Consider the following 27,074-nt stretch of genomic DNA (forward strand, 5'->3'; position numbering starts at 1 on the left):
TCTGATTCCAAGCTGCAGGAGATACTCTGGTAGATTGCAAAAAATGTGGCCAAAGAGGGAGGTTTTAAAGAGTGTCTTAAAGGAGGAAAGCGAGGTGGAGAGGTTTCAGGAGGGAACCCTGGAGCTTAGTCTTCAGCAGGAAACCAAAGCAGGAAAGGAATCGGCCCACATGTCGACTGCAGGCTCTGATGCCTCCCATGGATCAAGTGGAGGTAAGATGGCGAAGGCAGATTCTTCTCCAGCCTCTCTATTAACATCCAAAACACTAAGCAGAATTTTGGAGCTTCGGATCTTAAAAGATCAATCGAGGAGGCCTGGGTCCCCATTCGTTTAGCTCTTGAGATCATTAGCCAGGCCGTCGAAGCACAAGGAGCCACAATGAAGGGCATGAAGACTACATTGTCTGATCTTAGCGATAGTATCCCCTCCTTGGAATCCGACATTATCGTTGTGATAACATTAACATCTAAGCGGAACGAGCTGGAGAACAGATCCAGAAGACAAAATGTTCGCTTTGTGGGGTCACTGGCGGGGATTGAAGGCCGCACCCTTATTTCTTAGTATTTCGTAGATCTGTTCCATAGAATGGTGGTTGAGAACGTACTTCCACCCCTGCCAAAATTGGACCAGGCCTACTGTTCGCTTCGACCCAAGCTTCGCTCTGGGGATCCTTCTCGTGCAGTAATCGTAAGGTTTAAGGAGAAGGAGTTGGTGCTTTGACGTGCAAGAGAGCACCATGATTTTACATGGGGAAGCCACTCTATCAAATTATACCAGGACATAAGTGCAGACCTAGCCAAGGAAAGGGCAACCTTTAACAAAGTGGAAGCTTTCCTTTATAAGAATGGAGTCAACTTTGGGATGATTTATCCAGCTTGCCTTTGAATAACATTCCGTAAAAAATACTTTTTTTGACTCCCCGGGAGATGCAGACTCCTTTGTCCAGAAGCACAATTTGATCATGGCTCGTTGTGTGGGGACTTTCCATGTCTGTTGTATGGGTGTATTCTTGATGATTTTAGTTATATATGAGAAATTCCTACTGTTTTCTCCTTACCATTGCCTAGGATTTTTTCTTTTCATTATTACCATTTGGCATGACTTTCAGTCACCCTGGTGGTACTTTAAGTTAAATAGGTTTTTATGCCCCATGTTGCGACCATCAAGTCACTCAAGACACGAGTGGAAGTAAACTGTGGCTTTAATCGACTTACAACTGAGCCTGCCTGCGACCAGAAGAACTGAGGGCAGGCTCACAAGACCGCAGCACATTATACTTCCGGTAGTGGGAGGAGCCATGGGCGGAGCCAAGGGTGGAGCCCTGTACATGCTCCTCATCTCCCCCTGTGGGCAGAGCCATGCAACAGCTCACAGATGGAGCCCACAGGGACACAGTGACACACAGTGTGAATTATATGTATCGCGGCACGGGATAGCAAACGGGAAGCGGGAGAATTCGACTATGATGTTGAGGAAGTACACATTACGGTTGGTCGAGGGGAGGGGCCCTTTGAAATCGATGCTCAGTCGTTCAAAGGGCCAGGAAGCCTTTACCAGGTGGGCCTTGTCTGGTCTATAGAAGTGTGGTTTGCACTCCACGCAGATCGGGCTATTCCTGGTGATGGCTTTTATCTCCTCGGTGGAGAAAGGCAGATTGTGGGCCTTGATGTAGTGGGCGAACCGGGTGACCCCCAGGTGGCAGAGGTCATTGTGGATAGCCTGTAATCGGTCGTCTTGCGCACTGGCGCATGTGCCGCGGGATAGGGCATCTGGGGGCTCGTTGAGCTTCCCCGGCCGATATATGATATCATAATTATAGGTGGAGAGTTCGATCCTCCACCTCAATATTTTATCGTTTTTTATTTTGCCCCGTTGCAAGTTGTCGAACATGAAGGCAACCGATCTCTGGTCGGTAATGAGGGTAAACCTCCTACTTGCGAGGTAGTGCCTCCAGTGCCATACGGCTTCCACAATGGCTTGAGCTTCTTTTTCGACTGAGGAGTGTCTAAGTTCTGAAGCGGAGAGGGTTCAGGAGAAGAAAGCTACTGGCCTCCCTGCCTGGTTTAGAGTGGCGGCAAGAGTGACCTCTGAGGCTTCGCTCTCCACCTGAAAGGGGAGGGATTCATCCACCGCCCGCATGGCGGCTTTGGCGATGTCCTCCTTGATGCAGTTGAAGGCCTGGCGGGCCTCGGCTGACAGTGGGAAGAGTGTGGTCTTAAATAGTGGGCGGGCTTTGTCTGCATACTGGGGACCCACTGGGCGTATTAGGAGAAGAATCCAAGGCACCTCTTGAGGGCCCTGGAGCAGTGAGGGAGAGGGAGTTGCAAGAGGGGGTCCGGGTCAGGCCCCAGGACCCCGTTTTCCACGACGTAGCCGAGGATGGCGAGCCTGGTTTTGAGGAAAACGGATTTCTCCTTGTTGTATGTGAGGTTCAGTTTCTGGGCGGTTTGGAGAAATCGGTGGAGGTTGGCGTCGTGGTCCTGCTGGTCATGGCCGCAGATGGTGACGTTATCCAAGTACGGAAACGTGGCCCGCAGCCCGTACTGGTCCACCATTCAGTCCATTGCTCGTTGGATCACCGAGACCCCATTCGTGATGCCAAAGGGGACCCGGAGGAAATGGAAGAGGCGGCCATCTGCCTCGAACGCCGTGTAGTGGTGGTCCTCCAGGCGGATTGGGAGCTGTGGTATGCAGACTTCAGATCCACCGTGGAGAAGATGCGATACAGGACGATCTGGTTAACCTTGTCTGCAATCCGGGGGAGGGGGTACGCATCGAGGTGCGTGAACCGGTTAATGGTCTGGCTGTAATCAACCACCATCCGGAACTTTTCCCCGGTCTTGACAACCACCACCTGAGCTCTCCAGGGGCTGTTACTGGCCTCTATGACTCCCTCAAGTAGGAGCCGAAAGGACTTCGGCTCTAATAAATACCCTGTCCTGCAGGCTATACTGCCTGCTGCGAGTGGCTACGGGTTTGCAGTTAGCGGTGAGATTAGCGAAGAGTGGAGGGGGGGTCGATTTTTAGAGTCGCTAAGCTGCATATAGTGAGGGGGGGGCAGGGTTCCGCCGAAACTGAGTGTTAGGCTTCTAAGATTACATTAAAAATCAAGCCCGAGTAGGAGAGGGGCACAGAGGTCTGGGAGTACATACAACTGGAAGTTGGAGTAGTTGGCGCCCTGTATCGTTAATGTCGCAACGGTGCGCCCTTGTATTTGGACCGAGTGCAACCCGGGGCGAGGGAGATAGTTTGCCGTGCTGGAAAGATAGGGAGCGAACAGCGTCTTACCAGGTCTGGACGAACGAAGCTCTCGGTGCTCCAGGAGTCGAAGAGGCACGGTGTCTTGTAACCGTTGACATGAACGGACATCATTGAGCTCTTGAGGTGCTTTGGCCGCGACTGGTCCAAAGTGACTGCGTTGAGTTGCGGGTAGTCGGTGGCTTGATCAGCGGTGCTGGAGTGGCCCCGTGCTGACTGTCCGCGGAGGTCGTAGTCGTCGATAGGCACATCGGGTGATGGCCAAGATGGTGGCCCCCGTTGATCGCACATGGCGGGCGATGAGGAAGATGGTGTCCAAGATGGCCGCCCCCGTGGATCTCAGGTGGCGGGCGGCGAAGAAGATGGCGCCCAAGATGTTGGCCCCCATGACTCGCATATGGCTGGCCGTGTGGGGGAGGATTGCCAAGATGGCGGCCCCCATGTGTCGCACATGTCGTGCGGAGGCGGAGTCGGCAGACACGCTGCCACATTGCGGGGTCTGCGGGCCTGCGAGTTGGAGGGGCGATTGCTCTGGATAGCGGTAGAGTTTGAGGGTTTAGTTTTAGACAGGCATACCTTTGCAAAATGTCCATTTCGACTGCAGCTGCTGCAGGTCGCGTTGCGTGCTGGAGAGTGCTGCCGTGGGTGTTGGGGCTGACCGCAGAAATGGCACAATGGCGCTCCGTAGTGGGGGGGTAGCCGCGCGGCGCAGCCCTGGGGCAGTCAATGGTCGGTGGTCCACGATGGGGTCGCGTGGTCGGCTGGGAATGAGTTCAAACTTTGGAACGCGACCTCCAGCGGGATTGCTAGCGTCACTGTGTCCTCCAGGTTCTGGGCCCCTTTTTCGAAGAGACGCTGGCGCACGTAGTTGGACCGGACCCTTGCAACATACACATCACGGACAGTGAGTTCCATATGCTGGGAGGCAGTTACAGCCTGAAAGTTACATTCCCATGTAAGAGCTTTTAGGTCGCACAGGTAGTCCTCTAGCGACTCTGCGGGGCGCTGGCGGCGGATAGTGAAAATATGCCACGCGTAAACTTCATTTACAGGCCGCACGTATAGGCGGTCGGGTATAGTGATGGCTTCGGTGTATGAGTCGGTGCTATCCAGTTGAGTAGAAATGCGATGGCTCACACGTGCGTGTAAAGAACAAAGAAAATTACAGCACAGGAACAGGCCCTTCGGCCCTCCCAGCCTGCGCCGATCCAGATCCTTTATCTAAACTGTCTCCTATTTCCCAAGGTTTATTTTCCTCTGTTCCCGCCCGTTCATATACCCGTCTAAAGATGTAGTAGTAAATGTGTAGGAGACTGAGTTTCTGCTCTTCAGTAACAGTGGAGGTAGTCGACGCAGCCAGGTAGGCCTTGAAGCACCGAAGCCAATGTAAAAAGATTTCTTTCGCTTCTGCGGCCCGAGTTCCAGTCAATCAGGTTTGAGGGCTGATTCCATGGTGGTTTTTTTAAGTCGATTAAATTGATGCGACCATCAATTCACTCAAGACACGAGTGGAAGTAAACTGTGGCTTTAATCAACTTATAACTGAGCCTGCCTGCGACCAGAAGAACTGAGGGCAGGCTCACAAGACCGCAGCACTTTATACTTCCGGTAGTAGGAGGAGCCATGGGCGGAGCCAAAGATGGAGCCCTGTACATGCTCCTCATCTCCCCCTGTGGGCAGAGCCGCGCAACGGCTCACAGATGGAGCCCACAGGGACACAGTAATACACAGTGTGAATTATACGTATTATACATTCACCACACCCCAGTTGGGAGTCACCCTGCTAACTAGATATGTTAGTAATGGGAGTGATATTAATGGGTCTTCTGCAGCTCATAATAGTTTAAAAAAAAATGAGATTAAAGTTTGTGTTGAGTTGTTTTCTTTTAGTTGTAGGTTTTAGGTTAATTAATGTTTGCGACCATACATTTGTTTTTGGGCGTGTTTATGCTTGATTGCGATGGTGTATTTGGGTTGGGGAGTGTTTTAGTTTACTGACGGTGTTTGCTGGTCTCTCTGTCGAGTCACCTGACTTGGCTCGGTGGCCATTTTGGATTGGTCTTCCTGCTTTGGCTTCTCAGTGCTCCTTGTTTAACATTCCTCCTTGGCAATGTCTGACTCCGGTTTGCGGGGTAGCGGGAGACCTCCAATCTGACTGATTTCCTGGAACGTTAGGGGTTTGAATGGCTCTGTTAAACAATTCAGAGCTTTTCCGCCTCTTAAGAGCCTAAATTCAGATTTTGAGCTGGATTCTCCGCTGGCGGGATGGTCCATTTTGCCAGCAGCCCGGGGGTTTCCCAATGGCGTGGGGCTGCCCGGTTCAATCTGGAGCTAAATAGAGGCTCGCCCTTGCACTACATCCACTCTCCTAGCCATAGTTACTGCACCATTGCCCTTTTCTCTCACTAGACTTTCCTCGGTGGTGGTCTCCTCTCTTAGAATCTGGAAGCAATTCCGACAAGTACTCCTGTTCTTGTCTTCACTGGCCCCACAGTACACGGCATTGGTGCGTAAGGCATGGTAGCACAGTGGTTAGCACTGTTGCTTCATAATTCCAGGGTCCCAGGTTCGATTCCTGGCTTGGGTCACTGTCTGTGCGGAGTCTGCACGTTCTTCCCGTGTCTGCGTGGGTTTCCTCTGGGTTCCTCCCACAGTTCAAAAATGTGCAGGTTAAGTGGATTGGCCATGTTAAATTTGCTTACCCCCACAGATCACATGCATATATGTCCAAAAAAAAGGTGAGGTGTGGTTACAAGGATAGGGTGGAGGTGTGGGCTTAAGTGGGGTGCTCTTTCCAAGGCCCAGTGCAGACTCGATGGGCTGAAAGGCCTCCTTCTGCACTGTAAATTCAATGATTCTGTATTGACCATAAAGATTATGGAGCTCACACCCACCAAACATTAGCTGTTTAATTCTCTTGAACTCCAGGAACTAAAAGTGTAAAGATCAAAGGCAAAGTTGACATAAGTGCGAAAACAATAACTTATAAATACTAGGATCAGCAGATCGAGTAGGGACTTGATTATTAGTGAGTTGTACCAGATGAGTACACGACTGCTGAAGTATGAGGGTGTTGCTGACCCCATCCCACTGTTAAACAAAGTATGGACATTGTGGTTGACCTACAGTGACACAGACAACGATGCCTGTTAGTTAATGCAAGATACACTGCCATTTCATGTATCTACTCCTGAAGTATTTGTCATGAGTGTAGAGGAACAGGTACAGGAACCATATAGACTGAGTTAATACAGTATCTAGAGCAGTGAAGTATAGAGTGGTGGCAGGCATGATCAAGATAAGGGACTGTAAGCTTGGAAATGAACAACTGCAGAAAGGCTTCTAAAGAGGAGTCATATTCAGCTTGAAATGTTAACTCTGTTTCTCTCCCCACTGATGCTGCCAGACCTGCTGAATGTTTCCAGCACTTTCTGTTTTTATATTATTTAAATCCACAGTATTTTCCTCTTATTGCAGAAATAGTGGAGTTGACATAGAATGACGTCACATTTTAAGAGATGGTGAATAAGAAGTAAGTAAGGTCGCTAGTATCTCAGATAACTACAGGCTGCTTTCCCTTTGGAGGGGGAGAGCTGACTGGTGGTGACTTAATCTGAGGATCACCACACCTCAGGCGAATGGCAAGGTTGAGAAGGTGGGTCTTCATGAATAACCTCAGCTGGTACAGTAATTGAACCTGCGCTGTTGGCCTCACCCTGTATCACGAACTAGCTGTCCAGCCAACTGAGCTAAACCGACCCCATAAGTCAAAGACCCTCATAAGCCCTGCTTGTGATATGATAATCCAGTGTGAAACTTTTTCTGCAGCTGGCAGCTATTTGAGGGTCAGGTAGGCAAGACATTTCAGCACAAGTGACCGATTTCCTCCAAATGCAAATTGGCAACATTAAATTTGAATTAACAGGGTACATGGCAGCTATACACAAGGGGTCAGTTTTTGGGGTCCAAAAGGAGCACAGAAAACAGATTGATCATTGATGTTGCAAATCATTATGCGATGTGTATACAGTAATTTATGTGAAAGCTTAGAAATCTATGATAATCCTCAATTATTAGAGGTCTGGTCAATGTTTCAAAAGATATAATTAGGAAACATTAGAAAGTTTGTGCGCAGCATAAGCATGATTGTGGAAGAATGACAAATATGCTGGTAGCCATATGAGGTGAGGACAATCCAAAAGGAGAATAATTAACTGGAAAGTTATTAAATTCCTATCAGATTAAGGGATGCTATTTAAATGAGTACTCCAGAATAATGAATTTATGTAGCCCACAAAGAAGCGTTATGATTCATGGAAACTAAGACAAGGTTTCCATTTCTGATAACTATCCAGTGGATCATCCTGAAAAATGCCTTAGCTGTGATACTATCTATGATTAAACAGCCTGCTAACTCTCTGTCTCGGTTCATATAAGAAGAATGACTGACTGGGCCAGGTATCATGGGAAGAGATATCAATAACTCTTTGGTTACCGTTCCTTCTTCCAGTGCCAAAAAGTTCAGTAAAGATAGGACACAGATTCAGGATAATTGGTGAAAGAACCCAAGGATGTTTTTTAATACAACAAGTTGTTATGATCTGGAATGCACTGTCTGAGAGGATGGTATAAGCAGATTCCATTAAACGTGCAAAGGGGAATTGGATAAATACATAAAGGGGGGGGGGGAATTAGATAAATCCATGAAGGGGGAAAATTTGCCGGGGCTATAGGAGAATGAACGGGAAGTGGAACTAATTGGATAGTTTTTTGTAAGAGCTGTCACAGGCACGATGGGTGAAACGGTCTCCTGTGCTGGATAATTCCATGATTCTTAGACTGGAAGCTTCTGTGGAACAGAACCTCAGCATGAGTCAACACCTTTAGAAGGAAAGGAAGGAAACTGGGGGAATAAAATGCACAAAGCTACAACTGATGTCAGTGTTCCTGGGATAGGAAGTGAAAAATTCCCCAGTAATGGTTTCTCTGAAGATGCGAATAGCTCTTTCCTATCTCCCCAAACTTGGGAGACATTTATAAGGTTAATTATCACTGCTAAAAGACAATTGATAAGATTGTGTTTACAGACCGAATACCTAATATGGAATCATGATTTGACAGTTTAGGGTGTCAGACGTGTTCATGAACTGTATATGGAGGATGTAAGAAGCCATTTTGTGTGGCAGTACGAGTGACAGTAGCAGTAAAGTTGCCATAGTCCCACATGACCATAGGCTGCTTTCCCCTTTGAGGGGGGAGAGCTGATTGGTGGTGATTTAACCCGAGGATCACCACACCTCAGGCAAGGTTGAGAAGACGGAGTCTTCGTGAATAACGGTGCGGGTATTGAACCCGTGCTGTTGGCCTTGCCAACTGAACCAGCTGTCCACCCAACTGAGCTAAACTGGTCCGCATACTGATAGTATGAGTGACAATGGAAGCTCTCAGCTGAAACAAACATGAACCCCCTGTGAGAGCCATTAGGAGTTACAGAGTTAAAGCTAGAAACAAATCATCCCTGGACTGCTTGGAAGAAACAAGGCAATCTTCAAGTGTTTTTAATAAATTTAGAGCACCCAATTCATTTTTTCCAAGGGGCAATTTAGCATGGCCAATCCATCTATCCTGCACATCTCTGGGTTGTGGGGGCGTAAGCCACGCAAACATGGGGAGAATGTGCAAACTCCACATGGACAGTGGTCCAGGGCCAGAATCAAACCTGGGACCTCGGTGCCGTGAGGCAGCTGTGCTAATCACTGCGCCACCGTGCTGCTCTGGTACCTGTCATCTCCAGTAAAGAAAGTAGCCTTTACTCACTCCCAGCATCTGCTCCACCTGTCAAGACCACCTAGAAGAAAGGACAACTCTGACTCTTCAACTTCACAAGTCAACACAGCAGCTAAACTAAACTCAAGTTTCAAACCTTCAATTCGGAAAGAAGGAATTCAAGTAACGTGGCCACCACGATATCTCAGAGACCGATTTTAAATATAATCCTGAAGTACCTTTTTTTCTTTATCTGCATTTTAATCTTTGTATTTTAGTTAACAACTTTGTCACTTTTATATAATCAACTTTCACCAGTAGTTTTGCCATAAACTAACCTTTGTTGTGTTTATGAATAAAGCTTGACTGCTAGGTTATTTTAGGTTTTTTTTACTTTCAATTTAGATTACCCAATTATTTTTTTCCAAGTAAGGGGCAATTTAGTGTGGCCAATTCACCTACCCTGCACATCTTTGGGTTGTGGGAGTGAGACACACGCAGACAAGGGGAGAATGCGCAAACTTCACATGGACAGTGACACGTGGAGCTGCAGGAGCCAAGGACCCCCTATAGGGGAGTTCGGGATGCCATTTTGTCTTGGCGAGCGGTGCTCCTCAGTTCAGAAATTGGGATTAAGTGTGGCCCTCGATCAACCCGAATAGCCATTTGATAGCGTGATGTTTCTCTGCGCTCCGAGCGTTATGGGACTCTGTTCCCATTCGGATATGTCGTGCCCGTAATCTTTAAATCATTATAGAATCATAGAATTTACAGTGCAGGAGACCATTACGCCCATCGAGTCTGCACCGGCCCTTGTGAAAGAGCACCCTACTTAAGCCCAGGCTTCCATCTTATTCCTGTAATCCCAGTAACCCGACCGAACTAAGGGACAATTTAGCGTGCGCATCTTTGGACTGTGGAAGGAAACCGGAGCACCCGGAGGAAACCCATGCAGACATGGAGGGAAAGTGCAAACTCCACACAGACAGTCACCCGAGGCAGAAATTGAACTTGGGACCCTAGAGCTGTGATGCAGCAGTGCTAACCACTGTGCCACCCAGAAATATTATGCACAACTTTACAGTAACCGACCTTGGAAAATGGAGGTGATGAAGACAGCTCTCCTTTGATATGGTCAGGCATGTGTAATGAGATCTATTAAATAATTTCCTCGGTTCTTGACAATTGTGGAGAAAGTTTCTCGAGTTGAGATAGATGGTTTTAATAGCCCTCAAACTTCATTCCCTCCTCTAGAAGCTCAGCAAAAGCAACTAATGCAATGGGGTCAAATGCAGCAAGAGGAAAGTAAAACCCTTACCCGGAACAGAAACTGCCAATTGATTTTAAGAGAATGGACAAAGGATTTCCTTGTACTCAATTCCTCACAGTGAGACTGCTATGGACAGAGTCATTATGATATGGTGAATAAACAACTTCAATTCTTTCTTTAAAAGTGCCTGAAGTGAAAACAGGTTCTCCACAAATTGCTTATGCAAGTCAAGTGTCCGAGTTTCCTTCCTGCAGGTGCTGCTGTGAGGCCCCAAGTTGCCAGAAGAACCCTGCATAAATTGGGTCTAATAAGTTAATCACAATTTATTTGGCTCCTGTTGAGCATTGCTCCTTCTCGCCAGTTGTTAGTTAGCTTTAAACTCCTCAGCTGGATTCGCAAGAAATACGGCAAAACAAAAAAGTTAAGTTTAAAAGTACACAAGGGCTGATTTCAAAGTTAAAGATTATAAGTCCGACTATGTCTTGCAGCCTTCTCGCACACCCATTCTCTTAAGTTTGCAGAAAGACGTATTTGAAATTTTGAAGGTATTTATTTTTTGATGTTATCAATGGCATGGAATTACTGTTGGCAAACACGTCTGTAAAAATGAACAGTTGGAGAAAGCAACACGCTATTTGCTCGGTCGTACATGGAAATAGGGATAATATTGACTGCAGGCTGATGTGATTGCGTAATGCACCAGACAAGAGATTAAATCCTTCAGACTGATTCCTTTGTTGACTTTATCTCAGTTTATTAACACAGGGCAGCAGGTGCTTAAGAATACTACTAGCACCAAGCCACAAACCAACCTGACTTGGAAACATATTACCGTCCTATATCGTTGTTGGATTAAAATTCTGGAACTCATGAAGAACAGTGTGGGATAATCTGCACAAATGGCAGAGGTCAAGACGGTGGCTCACTGCCTCATTCTTAAGGGCAGTAACTCATGGCCTTCTCCACATTCCATGAATTAATAAATAAAAACAAAGACAAAACAAAAATACCTCAGAAGCTGGAAATCTCAAATAAAAATGGAAAATGCTGAAAAGTGTCAACAGGTCAGGCAGCAACTTCATCAGAAGGGTCATTGTTGACCTGAAACATTAGCTCACTTTTTCTCCACAAATGCCATCTGCCATGCCGAGTATTTCCAGCATTTTGTTTTGCTTATACGAAAATCTAAGCTGCATAAAGTATAAAGCAATGAAACAAATCAGGTTCATAATTTGCACACAAATAACCAGTTGCAATAGATTTTTTAGATTCATGAAAATATAAAGAAGCTACTTTGTGCATAATTTCCGACAAGTATATTCCTTCCAAATAAAATAATGGGGAAGACAATGATATCACCCGGTTAGTAATCCAGAGACCCAACCTAATGCTCTGAGGTCACGGGTTGAAAGCAAGAAACGGCTGAAGACACAGGCTACTACAAGTGCTGTGGTTCCTGACAACATTCAAGTAATAGTACTCATGCTCCAGAACTGGCTGTGCCCTTAGTCAAGTTGTTCCAATACAGCTACAACACTGGTATTTACCCTGCAATGTGGAACATTGTCCAGGTATGTTGTGCCCACAAAAAATGGACAAGTCCAACCTAGATAATTAGCACACCTTCAGTCTACTCTTGGTCAAAGCAAGCTGTTGTCAACAATACTATCAAGTGACATTTACTGCTCACTGATGCTCAGTTTGTCTTCTGCCAGTACCTCTCAGCTCCTGACCTCATTAAAGTCTTAGTCAAACATGGACAAAGAGCTGAACTCCACAGGTGAGGAAAGAGTGACTGCATTTGATATCAAGGCAACAGTTGGCCAAGTATGGCATCAAGAAGCCCTTGCAAAACAGGAGTCAAAGGGAATCGGGATAAAGTTATCCACTGGTTGGAGTAACACCTAGCACAAAGGAAGTTGGTTGTGGTTGTTGTAGTTTAATCATTTCAGTCCCAGGACATCCAGAGCATAACCACCTTCAGGTGCTTCATCACTGACCTCCCCTCTCATAAGCAAAGAAGCAGAAATGTTCACTGATGACTGCACAATCTTCAGCACCATTGAATTGTCAGATACTGAAGCAGCCAATATTCAATTGCAGCATCACCTGAGCAACATTCCGCCTTGGGCTGTTAAGGAGGGGGGGGGGGGGGGGGGTGCACCATTAACCAGAAGGTGAACTTGACTAGCTGTATAAGTACTGTGCTACAAGAGCTGGTCAAAGGCTGGCAATTCTGCAGCGAGTAACTCACTTCCTGACTCCCCAAAGCATATCCACCATCAACAGTGCAGAAGTCAGGAGTGTGATGGAATACTCTACACTTGACTTGATGAGTGTAGCTCCAACAACCCTAAATAAACTTGACACTATGAAGGACAAAGCAGCCCACTAGATTAACACTCCATCCACCACCTTTAACACCACTCCCTCCACCACCAATCCACTGTGACAGCAGTGTATACTCTCTTCAAGATGCACTGCAGCAACTCACCAAGACTCCTTTCTTAGCACCTTTGAAACCCATGACCTCTACCACCTAGAATGACAAGGGCAGAAGATGCTTAAGAATATCACTAACAGAGAGTCCCCCTCCCACACCACACACCATCCTGACTTGGAACAATATCATTGTTCCTACACTATCACTAGGTCAAAATCCTGGAACTGCCCCACCATCACCTTCTCAAAGGCAACTAGGGAGGGGCAATAAAAATGCTGGCCGAGCCAGACACCCATATCCCATGAAATAATAAAAGTTGCACTTTTAAATATTATAACTGTCATAATTGTTCTGTTCCTCCCGCTGAATCAGCAATGAACTAAAAGCATTAACTGACACACATTACAATTCCTGTGAAATTATCAAAAGAACTTTTCAATACTTCTGTCTGTTGGCAGCAGGCAGCTTAAGTAGCCTAAATATTTTCCAGAGTCGCAATGCTTACAGTTTCAAAAATCAACAACAGTCTGTTTTAAGAGCTGGGATAGCATTGCGTCAAAATTGTGATGGATTGTCATGAACACCTCAGTAACAAAACTTATGCAGCTACTCACAGTATTATTATCCAACCCTGAATTCTCTGTACTGTAGCTCAAACATAATCAGTGGTTAAATCAAGAACTTCAAACACAAAGATTTTCTCAGCACAGACTAAGAAAATATTGTGGTACTTGATAAAAAAATATTAAACATTCCATCCAATCACATGTTATATAATACTGCCGTCAAGAGTCTGGAAGTGACAAAGGCATGGATAAGAGTTTCAGGGCAGATGGGCTGCAGCGGGGCTGACCCTCTGGTAGAGCACACTAAGGACCACTCATCCGCTCGATACATGTAGCCCCACCTAACCTTTGGACACAAGGGGCAATTTAGCATGGCCATTCCACCATACTTTCAAGAGTCTTTGGACTGAGAGAGGAAACCGGAGCACCTGGAGGAAACCCATGGGGAGAATGTGCAAACACCACACAGTCACCCAAGGTCAGAATCAAATCCGGGTCCCTGACGCTGTGAGGCAGCAGTGCTAACCACTGTGCCACCGTGCCGTGATGAATTGTGATGGAATGGAAATCTGAGGAAGTTGGGGATGTTGAAATTGCACATATGCGACTTAGGGGAAAGTTTTTTCCTGATACAGATGCAGAAAGAACTTGGGTTGGAGGGATAAAATGGTGTATGACACAAGACATTGGTCAGCAATTGTCTTGCATCGATACTATGGGAGTAGGGAGGCCATGGGTGCTGGAAAGGTCAAAGAGGTGACTATGAATATGGGTGGTGAATTTATGTAGTGAGAGAGATGCGAGGATATTCAAGGAAAAGGGGGAAGTCTTAGTAGTGTACTGAAGCATCAGTCTACGTACTCCATTACTGGACTAAGGACTGAATTCAAAATATCTCGGGCGTGATTTACCGGCCACATCCCATCGGAATCAGGATGGGATGTGGCTGGAAGATCCCGGGAGAGGGCTTTGTGGGATCCCCAACATTCGTTATGCCACGTGAGATCTAACCAGATCTTGCGAGATGTCGCGATCTGGACCTCACCTGTAATGAGCGGGACCCAGACTTGCAGAGTTAAGTGAGTTAGCTCACTTAATTATGTCTACACAGGATCGAACAGTCACCTGGCATCTCCCAGCCTCGTCGAGGAGACCTCAGCTGTGCGGTGTCTAGCATTGGTCCACACAGGTCTGGTCTAGGCGGAATAGCACTCGAGAGGGGCTTCTAGGTGATTGGCACCGCCAGAGTGCTAGGCTGGCAGTGCCAAGCTGGCATTTTCCTTGCACCAGGGATTAGGCACCGGAGTGCCTTTCCCATGTGAGGTGGGATCCGGTTGGCCCAAGGATCCTCTTTTAGTTGAGTTGGGAAATTGAGGGAGGTGCGGGGGTTACGTCAGGGGGTCGAGAGATCTGGACGCCATTTAAAAATGGTGTCCCGATTTCTTCCTGCACAGAAGAGCTCTGCCCATCAGAGCTCCTCAGTGCAGGAAATGACACTGAAGTGCAGCCTCAGGGGGCGCGTGCACTGCCGGGGGTTGAAATAGCAACAAAGTGCTGTTAGATAGCGGGGCCGTTCCTGGTGTTATGAGCACTGGGAACAAGTCCATTAGTCCCGCCCAGAACGGATTCTGATTTTTAAAATTCAATTGTGCCAATCATTTGGGGAAAGAGGACTAGAGAGCACAGAAATAAAGCTTTGGGCAAGAGATGCAGCAGGAATGAGAAGAAGAATGTTTTTACACACTGGGTGATATTGAACTAGACGTCGCTGCCTGGGTGGTGGAGAAGGCATGGAACAATTTCCAAAGAAAATTGGATGGGCACGATGATAATAAACCTCTGGGGCAAATGAACTGATTAGATTGTTCCACAGAATGCAGAAATGGGCTAAGTGGCCTCCTTCTCTGCTGCAATGACTTTAAGGTAGGTTTACCTCAAGTAGTCATGGGAGCCTGGAAATCATTAAGGATGTGATTTAACAAAAATGTATCTAAGTGTTATTTCAGATGGGTTTGGCTGGGAGTGTCTCCAAGGTTTGTCGGTGAGTTTCCCACGCCTATCTAACAGTCATTTTTTGGGGCCGTGGGGTGTTTCTCTCAGGGCTAGCCCAAACTTTGAATTTGTTTCACCACTGGGGAGCTGAACTCACTGGCCAGACCAGCTCCTCAGACATTGGGCCACCATTTTGAAAGGGTTTTGAGTTTGAGAGGCCGCCACACACATGGGCATTAACCTTCACCCCGCTAAGTGAGAACACCCCATAATGGGGTGGCTGAGGGCCTCCCCTTTTCAGGTCTTCCTACTCCACTTTATGTGCGCTCCCTTTCCAGGACCCCCACCCTTCACCCCCCCCCCCCAAACTTCTGGAGGACCCTTCATATCCGCCTTTCACTCCCCCCCACCCTTCAACTCCAACTCATTCCTCCTTTCATGGGCATGGTCCCGTCAGGCCCTGAAGCTTGGCAATGCCGCCCTGGGACCTTGGCTGTGCCACATGGACATCTCGGCAGTGCCAGGGTGGTAGTGCCAAGATGCCTGGGTGCCAGGGGGAAAGCCAGGGTGCCACACATCCCTGTTCCTGATCACCAAGGGACCTCCAATGGCCTGTGAGATCCCCCAGATGCCGTTCCGCCTGGTTTACATCTGTGTGGACCAGTACTAATTGGCGCCCAGCTGGTGTCTCCTTAGGGAGGCCGATAGATGCCGGGAGCTGGTTAGATCCGGCGTCAGCACGGTTATGTGGGTTCTTAAACCCACTTCACCATGCGAGTCTGGGTCCCACCATTGTGGGCGTCTCGTGAGATCTGGTTAGATTTTGCGAGGTGTTGCGGCCATTGGGGATCCTAAGGGAGGCCTCTCCTGGCATTTATCGACCACATCCTGCTCCTATTTTGGCAGGATGCGACTGGTCGATCACACCCTAAAAAAATAAATGCTTAATTTCCCATCAGAAAATTATTTTCTAAAGTATTCTGTAGATATCAAGAAAACCTCATTGCATTTTTGGAAAACTATTATCCTAAATGACAGATTTAATTTGCTAAAATTTTAATAAATCATTTAATGCAAAAAAATCCTAATGGAATATATGATAGAATTAACTTTCAACTTCGGCACGGTAGAAAAAAATTTCTTACTGATGGATTAGCTGTCTGTTAAGCACACAAGCTGATTTTCTGGAAAAATGGTCAGTGTATGCAATGGGTGGCTCATCCAATATTGCCAATTTACCACCCCACTGATGTTACAGTTAACTCCCAATATGTCTGTATCATGTATTAGTCTTTTCAGGACACCAGTTTCAAGTATAACACGGTCCTTTGCACCTTCATCTATCTATAAATGATAGTCCTAATTCTGGACTCTCTGGATTGCATAGGGTTGTGAGGTCATTTTCAATTTTGAATACATTTAAGGAAATTTGGGGTGGCACGGTGACACAGCAGTTAGCACTGCTGCCTCACAGCGCCAGGGACTCGGCTTCCATTCCAGCCTTATGTCATTGTCTGTGTGGAGTCTGTACAAAGAGGCTTTCCTCCCACAGCCCAAAGACGCGCAGATTAGAGGATTGGCTATGCTAAATTGCCCTTGAGTGTCCAACGGTTAGGTGGGGTTACGGTGGTCGAGGGGCCTAGGTAGGGTGCTCTTTCAGTGTGTCAGTGCGGACTTGATGCACCAAATGGCCTCCTTCTGCACTGTAGTGATTCTATCTGCATAAGTCTTGGAGCTGTCAAAGGGGCACAAACTCTATGCATTTCTACCCATTCCCCCTACTTTTTACACACCATTTTAGTCTGCTTTGTTTTTCTCACACTTTCTCTTTCATTTCTTTTGCTTTTGTGTGTGAAGCTCTTGAAAGACTTTAGCGTACCAAGACTTTCAACTTGAAGTTGTATGTGTGCTGTGCTGATGTGAAAGTACAGATTCAATACAAGAACTGTGTTGGAGCATGGCATGAGGGAGCAGTAAATGTGAAATCTGTCGACAGGTGAAGCATGCAATTTTGGGCTGTCTGTCTATCTCACTGAGCAGTCTCACCTTGTTAAATTGCTGAAGGTGTATCATCCATCACTTGCACCCAGATTCCCTTTTGTGCCTTCAATTGGGTTTGATTTTCCTTGTAATCCCTCATACCAGTTTATCCAAGGATATGTGTATCACATGTGTAAGATCCATTTTGAGCCTACATAACAGCTGAAAAAATATTTTTCTCCATGCATAGCTTCTGACTTATAACTATGAATCCTTTGAATTTGAGCTGCAACCTTGCAGAACTTTGCCTAGCTGCTTCAGTGAAAACACAGCGTTAGGAACTCACACTAATCATCACAGTTCCCTGACTCCTGAAAACAGTGAAATTGAATTTTTAATAATCTTTATTAGTGTTACAAGTAGGCTTACATTGACACTGCAATTAAGTTACTGTGAAAATCCCCTAGTCGCCACATTCCAGCGCCTGTTCGAGTACATTGAGGAAGAAGTTAGAATGTCCAATTCACCCAATAGGTTTCTCCTAATCTCAGTATCCTCAGTATCCCCGTATCCTCAGACTGTGGCCCCTGGTTCTGCACTCCCCCACCATCAGTAAATCATTCCTGCCTCTACCCTGTCTAGACATGTTGGAATTTTATAGGTTTCTATGAGATCCCTCCCTCATTCTTCTGAACTTCAGCGAATATGATCCTAAGAAACTTAATCTCTCCTCAGATGTCAGTCCCACCATTCCAGAAATCAGTCTTGTAAACCTTTGCTGCATTCCCTCTTTCGCAAGAACATCCTTCTTCCGATAAGGAAATCAAAACTGCACACAATATTCCTGGTGTGGCCTCATCAAGGTCCTGTAGAATTCCACCAAGACTTCCCTGCTCCTGAACTCGAATCCTCTCGCTATGAAGGCCATTTGCCTTTTTTACCACCTGCTGCACCTGCATGTTTATCTTCAGTGACTCGTGTATGAGGACACCCTGGTCTTGGTGCACATTCCCCTTTCTCAATTTATAGCCATTCAGATAGTATTCTGCCTTCCTGTTTATGGATAAAATGGATAACCTCACATTTATCCACATTATACTGCATCTGTCATGCATTTGCCCATTCATTCAGCTTGTCCAAATCACACTGAAGCATCTCCAAATCCTCCTTACAGCTCACCCTCCTACCCAGTTTTGTCATCCGACAAATTTGGAGATATTGGATGTGATCGAACAGCTTTGTTGCGTCCAATTTGGTGATGCAACGAGGGCGTTACATCTTGCTACAGATCTGTCACAAGATTTGCGATGTTCGAACGCCTCACAAGATCTAACGAGATTTCGCGAAACGTTGCGGTCTGGGTCTTGTCCTCGCTGTGGAGATTCGGATTTACATATTTTAGTGAGCAGTTAGGCTCACTTAAATATGTTGCTGCCCAATGCTCCTGAGGCCTTGAAACAAATGCCCCCATCTGGGAAACCTCATCATGCCACTGTTTAGCACTGAAAATGAAATAAACGAAAATCGCTTATTGTCACGAATAGGCTTCAATGAAGTTACTGTGAAAAGCCCCTAGTCGCCATATTCCGGCGCCTGTTCGGGGAGGCTGGTACAGGAATTGAACCGTATGCTGGCCTGCTTGGTCCACACAAACATGGACCAGAGGTAATGGCACCTGGGGGTGAGGGGCCTTCCAAGTCATCTGAGACCCCTGGCTGGGCAGGCTCTGGGTAGGGTGGCACCCTGACACCTGCTGCCATCTGGACACCTTGGCACCACTATCCTGGCACACTCACTGAAACACCTTGGCACTGCCAGGTTGCTTGGTGGCACTGCCAGGCAGGAAGGGGCCCTGTCAAGGTGCGAGGTTGGCCATACCAGGGATTGGGCCCGGGCGTGCCTACCCTTCTGAGGTGTGGTGAGGGGGGGAGCTCGAGGACCCGCTAACAGGTAAGTTGGGATGTTGGGGAGGTCCAGAGACCGTGGTGTGGAGTCCTAGAGGGGTTGAGAGATCAGAGCGGCATTTGAAAATGGCTATCCGATTTCTTCCTGCACTGGCGAGCTGCGCGTATCAATGCAGGAAATGAAGGTAAGTGCGGCCTCATCGGAGCGTTCTTCACCGAATTTTTTAAAAAAGAGTACAATTTGATTGTGGGGTCATTCTTGGCGCTGCAGGCGCTGAGAAACACCCTGTGAAATGCTCCCAAAACGGAACTCTTTTCCCCTCGTTAAATTGTGGCCATTACCTTTAGTTCTCTCATCTAAATCATTAATACAATAATAATCTTTATTAGTGTCACAAGTAGGCTTGCATTAACACTGCAATTAAGTTACTGTGAAAATCTCCTAGTCACCACACTCCGGCGCGTGTTCGGGTACACTGAGGAGAATTCAGAATGTCTAATTCACCTAACAAGCACATCTTTCGAGACTTGTGGGAGGAACCGGAGCACCCGGAGTAAACCCACGCAGACACAGGGAGAACATGCAGACTCCGCACAGGAAGTGACCCAAGCCAGAAATCGTAAACAGGTCCCTGGCGCCTTGGAGCAACAATGCTAACCACTGTGCTACCGTGCCATGTGAATAGCTGGGGTTCCAACACCTATCCCTGCAGTACCCCACTAGTCACTGTCTGCCATTCAGCATTCAGAAAAAGACCCGTTTCTTCCTACTCTTTGTTCCCTGTGTGCCAACCTGTTTTCTATCCATTTCAATACACTAGCCCTAATCCCATGCACTTTAATTTTGAATGTTAATCTCTTATGTGGGACTTTGTCGAAAGCCTTCTGAAAGTCCAAATAAACCATATCAGTGGTTCCCTCTCATCAACTCTACTAGTTATATCCTGTAAAATGTCAGTAGATTTGTTGAGCATTATTTTCCTTTCTTAAATTCATGTTTTGTCCCAATCCTGCCACTATTTTACAAGTGCTCTGCTGTCAAATCTTTTAAAATGGACTCTAGAATTTTTCCCACCACCGACATCAAGCTGACTGGTCGAGAATTCCCTGTTTTCTCTCAACCTCCCTTTTTAAATAGTGGAGTTACATTAGTTACCCTCCAATCTGTAGGAACTGTTCCAGAGCCTGTAGGACCTTGGAAGATGACCACCAATACATCTACTATTTCTAGGGCCACTTCTGGGACATAGATTATCAGACCCTGGGGATTTATTTGATTTCAGTCCCATCCATTTCCCCAACACCATTTCCCTACGAATTCAGTTCCTCCCTCTCACTAAATCTTGTATTCTTCAACATTTCTGGTATGTTGATTGTGTCCTCCTTTGCGAAGACAGAACCAACTTAGTTGGTCAGCCATTTCTTTGTTCACCATTATAAATTCTCCCATTTAAAATAGCCTGAAACAAATTCTGCTACCTGGGGATCCAGGTAGCCCAAGATTAGACATGGATCCACAAGTAGAATCTGACCAGTCTGGCGGAGGAAGTTAAAAAGGGCCTATAGAAATTGGGTGCATTCCCACTTTCCCTAGAGGGAAGGGTGCAGACAATCAAGATGAACGTATTGCCAAGGTTCCTCTTCCTGTTTAGATCCATACCGAAATTAATCACCAAGGCATTTTTACAAAAAGTAGACAAAATGATTATCGAATTTGTGTGTGCACATGGGGGGCGGGGGGCGCGGAGAGAGAGAGAATCCAAGAATCCCAAGAACAACATTGCAGGGGTGAAACAGCATGGGAATCCTGGCCCTTCCGAACTTGCAGTACTACGACTGGGCAGCCATGGCCGAGAGTGAGGGGTTGGATAATGGAACCGAACATGGAATTGGTGAGAATGTATAAGTCCTCCTGCACTGGAATCCCCCTCTGAGCCCTCACCACGACAGCGCTCACAGCCCCGCCGGCAAAACACTAAACCAGCCCAGTGGTAGTAAGAACACGGAACCAGATGAGACAGCGCTTTGGTTTAACCATGGCTCCCATCTGCGGCAACCACAGGTTTCCACCAGCCATGCTAGACGTTACCTTTAAGAGGTGGAGATAGAACCGGGGAACGTTAGTGGTCAGGGACTTTTACACGGGGGACAGACTTGCAACCTTAGAAGAGCTGACAGAGACTGGAACTACCAAAAGGACAAGAACTCCAACATTTACAAGTCAAAAACTTCCTCTGCAAGGAAACGACAAGGTAACTTAGAGAGAAACAATGTTGGAGGAGTTACTGGACATGGACAGTATGGAAAAAGGGAACTGCAGGGACATATAAGAATGACTTTTAGAACCCAGACTTGTAGGGTTCTGGACAGCCTTCTTCGAGGCAATGTCCAAAGTTGTGAGGGTGAGGGTGGAGTTGTGCACAAGAGTGGCAGTCTTTGGGGTATCGGACCAGCCAGCATTTCATATGAGGAAGTAGGCCAATATCCTTGAATTTGCTTCCCTAATTGCCCGCTGGAGACCGGCTCGGCTGGCGATCGGCAGCACCACCCTAAGTTGCAGACGGGCTCGCAGACCTATCAGGATTTCTCCATCCGGAGAAGATCAAATACACCATCTGAGGTCAGACGATGCCTTCCACAAAGCATGAGGGCCATTCATCAGCCTGTTCCAAGACTTGTATGAAGCCAACAACGGATAGAATGGGGGAAGGGGGGATGCATGGGAACCACCAGGGCCACAGAAAGCAGACAGGAACATCTACGGTGAAGGGATAGGACCCGGAGACAGTAGAAAAGGGGAGGAGCTGGGAACAAAGAAATTTGGGGGGGGGGGGGGTGCCGAAAAGGAACAATACGTAAATAATAACTGTTTCATCCATCTCTAGTACAGTATACAAATGCAAATTTTAATACAAATATTTATTTTTAAAAAAGAATTGGCCAAGAGTAGTACCTGTAAGAGGCATTTCTACAGTGAAAACGTTGCTGCTCTGACAATTAGAAAAAGATAATCTTAGTTAATGCATTGACCATTTCAACATGTTTACTTTTCTTTGTTACTATAAAAATTAGTTTGTCGTCAATTTTACGAAGTGCAATTTGATTAGTTTCAGATTGTTTGAAAAGCAGCAGAGTTTAAGGCAAGCGGGGAAGTTGGAAAGTTACATTGCGGTGATCATCTTGTGGTGGCAAGTTTAATAAAATCGCGCAAATTGACATCACTTTCAAATCAAGCTTTGGACGATGTTTCATTTTGTAATTTTCCGTTTCCGTATCTTTTCAGGAAGCAATCTGTAATTTTGATGTAGTTGAGTAAATGTATTACGTTGTTCGCTTTTCCATAAACATAGTTAACATGCACCAAGCCAAAATGCAGCTGAAAGTGCCTGTTCAATAATTTGTGTTGGTTTACATTGTGTTCATCATACTCAGCAAGAACTTGGTTTGTGGTTAGCAAGTTGGCCCAGAGCATCCAGAAGCAAATAACTTGGTGCTGACTACAAGCCTACTGAATTGTTTATGCTTTATTGCCATTGGAAATGCAGAAGGAAAAAGTGATTTCTTTTCAAAGGCAAGGGCAATAAACAAAGGTCCTTTAGACAGAAATTTCATATATGAAAGAGTTAAATGTCAGTATTTCAGAACCTCAAGGCATAGTTTCATGGTCAAGGTATTTAAATTACATTATTTTTAATTCAGTACATATAACAATTGTGTGCATAGAAACAAAGCACAGAAAGGTAAAATATGGAAATTAATGAATTTATATCAATTTCTGGTACTAAGTGTTTCAGAAATGAGTATGAATGTATCAATTGCTGAATGCAGATTATTCAGCAGTTAAGTAAAAGATCTCACCCAGTAATGTGAATTAACAAAATCAATTTGTCACTTATTATGGAGCACGAAACTGGCAATAATGACTTGTATTTAAGTAATGTTAGGAAAACAAAGGTAGTTTTCAGGGATTTATATTTGTATTGGTAAACATTAGAAATAAGGTATCATTTTGAGTGTGTTTAATTTAACGTTTCTGTGCATAGAAGGGTAAAACCTATAGTTAGATTAAAGCTGGAGAAAGGTGCTTATATATGTGTGAGTTGGTTAAATTCCAATTGCGTTTCTATTGATGCCACCTGGGTCCCTTGGCAGTGCCACCCTGGCACCCTGACAGTGCCACGCTGAGCTCGTCAGTGCAGGAAATGAATGTCAGTGCAGCCTCGGCAGGGTCACCCAAAAGGGACTCTTTTTGTTCCGTTAATTTGCACCCAGGATCTTGGGAATGAACAATTCTTAACTCTGCCAGAAGAAAGACTGGACAGGACAGGAGCTGCAAAGCATCAGGCTTCCTGAATTAAAGTTACAGTCCAGATAACCAGGGAATTGGAACAGAAAGAGTTTCTAGGAAGTCTGGAGTTAAGTGAACAGAGACCAAGGGATTGTTCAGAAGAATTCAAGGAAGAGTAAACAAAATGTTTTGCATTATAGAGACAATCGCAGTAACTAGATTTAAAGTGGGACAGCAGACTTAAGAGCTCAATGAACTTTTTGATGTCATTTTAATAGTCTGGGAATTGAAAGTTAAAGCAAGTTAAGCAGTTTGAACAGCAGTCAAGGCAAAGAAATCCTAAAGGAGTTGGATTTAAATCCTGGACTGGATTCGCTGTTAAAAAGTGAAGCGGTACCCCGATGGCGAGTGTGGCCACGAATAGGAGGAGGTCGGAGTATTTTCGACTATACCGAGGGACGAGGCAGGGGTGTCCCCTGTCCCCCCTACTTTTTGCGATGGCAATTAAACCCCTGGCTATGGCGCTGAGGGAGTCGGGGGATTGGAGGGGGCTGGTCCGGGGTGGGGAGGAGCACTGAGTGTCGCTCTATGCGGATGACCTATTGTTGTATGTGGCGGACCCGGTGGGGGGAATGCCGGTGGTGATGGGGATTCTCCGGGAATTTGGGGATTTCTCAGGATATAAACTTAACTTTGGGAAAAGCGAGCTGTTTGTGGTACACCCGGGGGACCAGGAGGGGCGGATTGGGAGGCTCCCACTGAAAAGGGCGGAGAGGAGCTTCAGGTACTTGGGGGTTCAGGTAGCCAGGAGCTGGGGGGCCTTGCATAAGCTAAACCTCACAAGGCTGGTGGAGCAAATGGAGGAGGAGTTTAAGAGGTGGGACATGCTGCCATCTTTGGTGGGTAGGGTGCAGTCAGTCAAGATGACGGTGCTCCCGAGGTTTCTGTTCCTGTTCCAGTGCCTCCCCATCCTTATCCCGAAGGCCTTTTTCAGGTGGGTTAACAGGAGCATTACGGGGTTTGTGTGGGCACACGGGACTCCAAGGGTGAGACGGGTGTTTTTGGAGCGGGGCAGGGATGGGGGGGAATGGCGTTGCCCAACCTCTGTGGATATTATTGGGCTGCCAACGCAGCGATGGTGCGTAAGTGGGTAATGGACGGAGAGGGGGCGGCATGGAAGAGGCTGGAGATGGCATCCTGTGTGGGTACGAGCTGGAAGCGTTGCAACGGCGCCGCTGCCACTCCCTCCGACGAGGTATACCACGAGCCCGGTGGTGGCAGCTACCCTCAAGCTTTGGGGGCAATGGAGGCGGCACAGGGGGAAGGTGGGGGCCTCGATGGGGTCCCCGATCCGGGGGAACCACCGGTTTGTTCCGGGGAGAATTGATGGCGGGTTCCTGAGTTGGCACAGGGCAGGTGTCAGGAGGCTGGGGGACCTGTTCATAGACGGGTAGTTTGCGAGTTTGTGAGCTGGAAGGGAAGTTCAGGCTCCCCCCGGGGAACACCTTTAGGTACATGCAAGTAAGGGCGTTTGTCAGGCGGCAGGTGGCGGGGTTCCCCCTGCTGCCGCCGCATGGGGTTCAGGACAGGGTGCTCTCGGGGGTATGGGTTGGAGAGGGGAGGATCTCGGAAGTGTACCAGGTGATGCAGGAGGTAGACGAGGCGTCAGTGGAGGAGCTGAAAAATAAATGGGAGGAGGAGCTGGGTGAGGAGATTGAGGAGGGGACATGGCCGGATGCCTTAGAAAGGGTGAACTCCTCCTCTTCGTGTGCGAGGCGTAGCCTCATACAGTTTAAGGTACTGCATAGGGCTCATATGACCGGGACAAGGATGAGCCGGTTTTTTGGGACCGAGGACAGGTGTATTAGGTGCCCAGGGAGCCCAGAAAACTATGTCCACATGTTCTGGGCATGCCCAGCGCTGGGGGAATTTTGGAAGGGTGTAGCAAGGATGGTATCGAGGGTGGTAGGATCCAGGGTCAATCCAGGCTGGGGACTCGCAATACTTGGGGTTGCAGTGGAGCCGGGAGTGCAGGAGGCGAAAGAGGCCAGTGTTCTGGCCCGGCAGAGGATTCTTCTTCAGTGGAAGGATGCGAGGCCCCCAAGCGTGGAGGCCTGGGTCAACGATATGGCGGGGCTTATTAAATTGGAGAGGGTGAAATTTGCCCTAAGGGGGTCAGTGCAGGGGTTTTTCAGGAGATGGCAACCATTCCTAGATCTCCTGGCAGAACGGTAAAAACAAAAGGTCAGCAGCAGCAACAACCCGGGGGGAGGGGGGTTGTCTATTTGTTTTTGTTTTGGGTTGAATATCTGTTTTTTGCCAATGGCGGCATTAATTTATTGTTTCTCTTTTGTATTTACGGTGGGGGGGGTGCTTGTTTTTTTTTGTTCTTAGAATTTTCTGTTATTGTTTTCTTTTTTGTGAAAATTTGAATAAAATTTTTTTTTTTTTTTAAAGTGAAGCGGTAGCTTTTTTGAATCCCTACAGTACAGAAAGAGGTCATTCAGCCCATCGACTCTGCAATGACTCTCCTTTAAAAAATAAAATTCCAATTAAGGGGCAATTTAGCGTGGCCAATCCACCCACCCTGCACATCTTTGGGTTGGTGGGCATGAGTCCCACACAGGCAAGGGGAGAATGTGCAAACTCCAGACGGACAGTGATCCGGGACCGGGATCGAACCCGGGTCCTTGGTGCCACATGAGGCAGCAGTGTTAACCACTGCACCACCATGCCACCCTGCATCAATTCTCCTAAAGAGCACTCTACCTAGGCCCAATCCCCACCCTATCCCTGTAACTCCACCTAACCTTTGGACACTAAGGGACAATTTGGCATGGCCAATCCACCTAACTTGCACATCTTTGAACTGTGAAAGGAATCTGGAGCACCTACAGGAAACCCCCGCAGACAAAGGGAGAATGAGCAGATGCCACACAGACAGTCACCTGAAGTCGGAATCAAACCCGGGTCCCTGGCGCTGTGAGACAGCAGTGCTAACCACTGTGCCACCCATTTGAAAGTGGCATTTGTAAAACCTGGACTGGAATTTGGAATACAAACCACCAAGGGAGACCATTATTATGAGAGAAGAATTTAAAGTGAGTTTTTTCGAGTGGAGTTTGGAGTCTGGGGGGATTCTGAGGATAAATCCACAAACACTAACTTGGGTTTCGGTAGAGTATGTGTATTTGCCCACAGTCATCTTGTGCGCTTAAAAGGGACTTTGTGTTCATGAGACCCTGGTAGATTAAGATGTACTCTGTAATCCGTGTTAATAATTGCACATAGGTTTTAGGATTAAGGGGGGGTGGGGGGGGGGGGGGGGGGGGGGGAGTAAAGGAGTTTTGTATTATAATACAATTTTTTCATGTTTAATAAAGGTTTTTTTCTTGTTGTTAAATCTAATGAGTGGTCCTGTGATTCTGTTCCTCTGTGTTTTATTAAAAAGTAAAAGTTACGTCTTTTGAGCCCCAGAATTCTATTCTGGGATCTTCACAGCCAGTTATAACTTCAACTGGGATCGTAACAATAACACCTTTAAGACAGAAAATCATCCCAAGGCTCCACATTGCAGCATAACACAAAAATTGGTCTGGTCGAGTGA

General features: G+C 46.8%; 1 protein-coding gene across 3 annotated transcripts in view; it reads right to left on the reverse strand.

The window, feature by feature from the left end:
* LOC119973940 (centromere protein P) overlaps window positions 1–27,074 on the reverse strand; it is a 400,035-nt gene that overhangs the window by 83,766 nt on the left and 289,195 nt on the right. The window lies entirely within an intron of this gene.

The sequence above is a fragment of the Scyliorhinus canicula genome, chromosome 11 (genome assembly GCF_902713615.1).
Source record: "Scyliorhinus canicula chromosome 11, sScyCan1.1, whole genome shotgun sequence".
Classification (NCBI taxonomy): Eukaryota; Metazoa; Chordata; class Chondrichthyes; order Carcharhiniformes; family Scyliorhinidae; genus Scyliorhinus; species Scyliorhinus canicula.